The 6431-nt window shown below is 44.0% G+C and overlaps 1 non-coding gene across 3 annotated transcripts in view; it reads left to right on the forward strand.

Moving 5' to 3' along the window:
* The window catches only part of LOC107319015 (uncharacterized), a 200968-nt gene that overhangs the window by 182195 nt on the left and 12342 nt on the right, over positions 1-6431 (forward strand). For all 3 annotated transcript variants that reach the window (XR_014947477.1, XR_014947479.1, XR_014947478.1), the window contains 4 exons: positions 3540-3681; positions 4936-5019; positions 5675-5762; positions 5868-5943. This is a non-coding gene — a transcript (uncharacterized LOC107319015). The remainder of the gene's footprint in view (positions 1-3539; positions 3682-4935; positions 5020-5674; positions 5763-5867; positions 5944-6431) is intronic.

Raw genomic sequence — 6431 nt, forward strand, 5'->3', positions numbered from 1 at the left:
TATGTGATACAAAGAGAATTTACCTCCCTCTGATTACTCTTCCACCATTTTTGTACTACTTTATCATCCTTTCTTTATGAAAGTTGACCTTAGCTGGTTTTTCTTGTAGTGGGTTGTTTGTTTGCATTTTACTGAATACCGAGCGGAGAGTTTCATCCACAGGAGTAGTGGGGTTTTTGCTTAACTGCTGAATGTGTGATTATCCTTAAATTGATGCTACTTCTGTGTACCATTTTTCCTGTGCCCTGCTCTATTAAACTGTACCCATCATTACCTGTGAAAGATAATGCAGATTCATTCACGTTAACCTATTCTGAATTTCTGAACTTCTCTCTCAGGCATGCAGTAAGACTTACATCTTGTGTAAGACATGCATTTATTTAATTACTACATGTTTTGCCATTTGGTAATTTACTGCATAACAGCTGCTTTGCTATGGTTGTCTGTAAGGAAATGTTAATACCTTCTGATCTCACTCGCCTGGACAGTGTTGCTACACAGTTCAGCAAAGCTTCTTTATCGTAGAGCATCCATGTATTCGAAATGACCAGGTAGAAAAGTATTTCCATGCCAAGTTATCACAGTGTGGCATGTTGTTGGATAACTGGCAGTTAGGAGAAGATGTTAATTCTCCCTAACGCTGTGTTGGGATTTGGTGTGGGTTTGGGGGAGCGTGTCTTTAAACATCATAAACTTGCTGAGGGAATTGTCACCCCAACTGGCAAATGGTCAACTGCGAGCAACAGATTTATTACCTGACATAATTAATTGCCTAGATAGTGACATTTCCCATATTATAGACAATTGTGAATTATGAGCCCAGCTGCTAGCCTTCTCATTCACTGAAATCGGTTGATAAATATGTTTATTTGAGGTCAGCTTGGCCTCATCCATTAGAAATATTGTTTTTCTAAACATTACATTGATTTAATTTAACTCTAATCAATTTAAAATGGTTCTGACAATTAACAAAAGCTTCAAATATGACCTTAAAGTAATAGGATTCATTAGCTATGTTTAGGATTAAACTTATCCTAATAGGGCTATTTTTCTTCTGAGGGCATGTAGTAGGCCGATTGGTGGTCAGTCAAAATGAAATCAATTATTATAAATTATACAGTTTGGGTTGATTCTGTCATGCCTGCTAATTTGTATAAATAAGGACCTCGCACAATAGAAGCCATTTATTAATAACTATCTGTATCCCAACCTGTATCACACTTTATGTTACAGCTGCAGGATCATCTGTTACCCATGAAGTATTATATTCTCCACTGCTAGGCATATATGCTAATTAAACCCATAATTAATTGTAACAGTTATAGTTAAAGTCAAAATGCTGACAGCCTTTTTGGCGTATTATTCATGGTAATCAACTGATTCAAAAGGCAACGTAATCAACAATTCCTGCACTAGCCAGGGGATCATAATGCCAGTGACAGCTGGCACCCACAGGTCTTTGGATACAAAAGGAAATATAAGCTTCTGGAAGTGAAATGCTTCAGTACGAGCAGGGCCTATTGTTTTTCTGAGACAAAATACAAGCGTAAGTTGTATTTAAGAACTGAATCCTTAATGCAGTGGTTAATAGAAATACACAAGAGCCGTGCTCCAGAGAGCACACACTGCCTTGTTGGGTCAGGGGCAGCTCTGAGGGTTCACATAGAGTCTGGCTGTACCCTCTTACTGATCCCTTCTACCTCCACACGCTGCAGCAAGCTGTCTCAAATTAGCGGTGAGAATTCTAGAGAAGGCTTGGAATGCCATTAAGGATGAGTTTTATTTGCACTGTTCTCATCAAACACTGAAAGTCTGACAGCGTCCAAAAGGCACGTGCTCTCTCTGGGTATGTTCTCTGCAGGAGCAGAGCAGTAGGCAATGCAGGGAATGTCACATTTCCAACAGGTATCTGGCTGTATGTCAGCTTTTGGCCCTATGAGGAATTCCCTTTATTTTGTTCCCACAGTGATGAATTCCATTCCCACAGCAGCTATGAGAGGACCAAGGTGAGGAGAGGAAGGGGAAAGGGAAATGTGTCATCAGCAGTGTCCCCAAATGCTCTAATATTAAAGGCTTCTCTGAAGTGAGGGCACATATTAGGGTGCCTCTGGAGTAAGGAGCACTCTGCAGTAGGCCACCAGTAGTGGAAGGGGCCGTAAAAGTTAGCAGCCACTTTTGGCAGTCGCACCTTGTGACTGAGGTGAAGGGCCAAATGTGCCTTTGAACCCATTGCATCCACCAGATCCATGCGTCTGCTCTGAGCCCTGGTTGCTTTCCTCCTCACTTTAAAGGCAGTCTCACTATCAATCATTGCATGTGGCCTCAGATCACAATCTATTTCACAGTCCTTCTTTGTGTAGTCGAGCCAGCTCATGGCCCATAGCACCATGGAGCCAATGAGTTTATACGAGTTTATACACAGCTTCAGATGTGCTCCTCCTAAAACGAGGTTAGCCATAGTTTCATTACTAAGATTTACACTGTCAGTTACAGGGATGCCCATCCAATCCTATAACACATAGATTTATGGCCATCACAAAGAAATTTTTATTGTTGGAGCTCATATACAATGTGTGACATTTGTGACACATTTTTTAATAAAATATATTGTCCTTGTGATTTCTAATGCTTAAAATAAAATAAAATAATAATCAACTTTTAGCTGCAGTTTCCCCCCTGGTTATTGAGCTGAACTTAATGACTGGCTGAAAAGTATTTGTCAACACAACAGCTGGAGAGCAACACTTTCTTGTAGCTTTATGTCACAGCATATGCCAGCCACTCAGAACATGTGATAATTCAACTGGAGCTGGTACTACAATAGCAGATGGGTTGAAGCATTGTTATTCTCACTCTAGCTCCCAGCCCTTGAGGGATCACTAAATAAAATCAAAGCAGATGGACCATTACAAGCTCATTTGTGTTCACTACAAGCACCTCAACCTCCAGTTGTGATATACTGCACCTTTGTATAAAATGACATGTATGGTAACATGACCTAATGAAAATAGCATCAGACTTGGCAAGTGAGGAATGAGGCTGGGAAATATGCACAGATCTATTTATCACCGAGTTCTTACCTTGAATAAAGGGTTCATTTTTCCCTTCCTCCTCCCTCCGTGTTTATCATTTTATTTCTGCCTATGTTTATCGTGTGATTTCCCCACACTTGTAAGAAATGAGAGGCAGCCATTGGTTCAGGCCATAGGAGGTCTGGCACGTTTCCTGTCCTCTACCATGAGTGAACGCTGCTAAGCACAGTGCAAGCCTTGCTGTTATTTCTGCACACTGCTGACAGGGGTGTTAAACGAGCTGTCCCGCAGGTGGAAACGCTTCCACCACCCTCATCCCAATGTCTGCAGCCACGCAGGTGTGTGAGGACGGATACGCAGTTATTGATGATTCCCTCTCCTATTTGAGTTTTTCATATCATCTGCTGGCATGTGTGATTTTGTATCATTCATATGGTTTTCTGCATGCTGTTCTAGAGACTGTCTAGTGTTCAGTGCTAAGTAACACATAATCTGGTCTCGTTACAGGCTTTGGGATTTCTTTTCTACCTGTGTAAACAGGTGGAGGCAGCCCGTGAAGTGCTGGGGGAGAGTGAGATGATTTCATGTTTGCCTGGATACAAGATCTGCTTGTATGACACATCGAAAGCATTCAGTAATAGCTCTGCAGGTAAGCTGGCTGCCATGGGACCCCATCACTGCTGCTGCTGCTATGTGTTAGGGGCCCAGACAGGTGCAGCAATGGAAAGCAAAAAAATTGCTTCAATAGCGACCCTATTGAATACCTTTGAAGTTCTGTGGCTTCAGTGTGTGATTAGAAGAAAGAACTTTGTCCAGCTTCCTTTGTGAAGCAGCCTGTTGCATAAATACCATGAGTGGGTCAGCTAACAGATCTCCCCTTAGCCAGAACCCTCTGACAGGCTGAGGGACGCTGCTCCATGTAGTGTGTGCTGCCTGCATGCCCTGCCATATCCCCAGCCTGCTCGCTGCTCTTCCTGAGCACTTTCTGTTGTGCAGCAGCTCATCCTCACCAGTGAAGCTGCCAGACTCCATCAGAAGCGTTTGCAGGCCAGGTCAGACGTCAGCGCTGCATCTTATCTGCTGGCCAGCTTTCCTATCAGCACAACTAATTTGCTGAGATAGTTCTGTTTCCTGCCATCAATTATAATAAATCAACCCCTGTAGCTTCATTGAGGTCTCTGCTAACTAAGGAGCTGCCCTTGAAATTCTCAAACTATATGCAAGGAGGTGGGGGGGAACCCTAATTTTCTAAATATAAATAAGTTTGAGATAAGCAACTTGACATTCTGGGTTATGCTGCATCTTTTCACTCCTGTCTTAATGGCTCATTCTTGCCAGAGTCAGCTCAGACTGGGACAAGAGCAGCAAAGGCATCAATCACTCCTCTGGAAACAAGTCTTCTGAATAATGTGATCTTATATGTGTGGTTAAACACAGGCATATGGGGCAAGGGGAGTGGGGGGAGAGGGAGAGCACTTGGAGGAAAGGGGGTCTGAAATAGCATCTCCCACTGTTGTGGCTGTTGAAGTAAGGAGTAAGGACTTTTAACCCTCTGTCTGTAGTTGTGAATAGGATTTGGACTCTGTGATCCTTACAGGTCCCTTCCAGCTCAGGTTATTACATGACCATTTCAGGTAGACGTGAAATAAGGACGTGAAGCATCCTAGAACATGTCAACTAAAAGCAGCAAGAACTCTGGGGGCAAAAGAAAGGATTAAGAGCATTCTGCTTTTTCCTTACAGCAGTACCAAGCTACTGAGCACATAGTAATAATGCTGCCATTGATGGCCATAAACTTGGAAGAGACTCTGTATTGTTTTGTTGGGCTTTGCTGTTGTTTTTCTTATTTCAAAGAGGGATTTCTGTTCTTTGTGGAATTCCAGAATGTCTCCCTTTTCTTTAGGCTTTTTCCTGCAGAACAGCACCAGTTTGGGAACAGCTTCACTGGGCTAAAACTCAGTTGCTCTGTGTGGCAGAGGGCAGCAAGGTGAGCCAACACTCCGCAGCACGTCTGTGTTCATTCAGACAGGCATTGGACAGAAGGATGTTAAAAAATAATTATACGTCCCCTACCCTGTCTTTAAATATTCAAAGAAAAAGTCACGGAAGAACTGATAATGTAACAATAATAATGAGGCAGAAGAACAGCACTGTAGCGTGAACTCATATATCCCTTGGTTTCATTTACATGTGTAGCAGCTGCTTGTTTCTCCATCATAGAAAGATCATTACCTGGCTTGTAAGGAGAGAGGGGAAGTCTGTTCACCTGTAGGCAACTAGCTCTGCATCTATGAATAGTTCTTCCCCATCTCATTACACGTGTAATTGCTGCATTATAATTTATTCATTCATTCATTTAATGTAATAGATGAGTAGAAAGAAAATTACCTTTGCAAATGAATTTGATAGGTGGGAAATCTGCACAGTTTAAAGCAAAAAACACCAACAAACACCACAAAACGCCCCACAGAACATTCAGTGTGCACTGTGAGGTGCCTAGTGGATGGCAGCGCAGTGTGTGAGCACTGGCAAACAGTCTGGGCTCCTTAGAAAGTGAAGGTGAATCCAGCCGACTCCAGTGCTGGTGCAAAAGAAAAGGCTGTGGAACTTAACTTACATGCAGTTTATATTTACATTCTCAGATATGTGATTTCTTGATGAAATGGGGAGGCAGCTGAAAATGAGTGATAAACAGGACGAGAAGAGGACTCAAACATTGGAAACACGAAGGTAGGAAGTTTGCAAACCATCTGGAGAAGCCGAGGCTGCCTTTCTGTTAGTGGCAGCCTTCCCATTTACAAACAGTGTATTGACATCACTCCTGCCTGCCGTCAGGCTCTGACTGCTTTCCCTGGCTGGGCTGGGCTGCACGGGAGGTCGCCACAAGACATTTCTGAGTCCTGTGCTGCAGGTGAGACACTGAGCATCACCATCCTGCTGAGCAGGACAGGGGCGTTAAGGGCAGGGGAGGAACAGCCCCATCAGCCCTGCAGCCCAGCACAGGAGGGGCAGCGCTGCGGCCTCACCCACTGGCACAGCATTATGGAAGGATGGAGTGGGGGGGCAGCTGACTGCATCATTGTACTCACCGCTCGTGAGCAGCTGCAGCACTGCTGTGTGCTGGGGTGTGCATGGGCCGAGCCGGCCAGGACAAGCACATAAGGGTGAGGCTCACCTCGTGCGTTTCTCTTTCTGTCCCGTTGGTTTTTGAGTGCCCGTTTGTGTTTGAAAGCTACTGCTGCTTTTGCAATGCTTACTGTCTTCATTAGCTTCTAGTGAGCACTACTCATCTCCCCTAGCACCTGCTTTAGGCCCTCCATTAGCAGCTGTCTAGGTGCACACAGCGCCCTCTGGTGGCGAAAGAGACGAAGCGCAGCCCAGAGTCAGCCGGAGCAGCTG

The sequence above is a fragment of the Coturnix japonica genome, chromosome 6, assembly GCF_054131305.1.
Source record: "Coturnix japonica strain WE chromosome 6, WE-NBRP24, whole genome shotgun sequence".
NCBI classification, from domain to species: domain Eukaryota; kingdom Metazoa; phylum Chordata; class Aves; order Galliformes; family Phasianidae; genus Coturnix; species Coturnix japonica.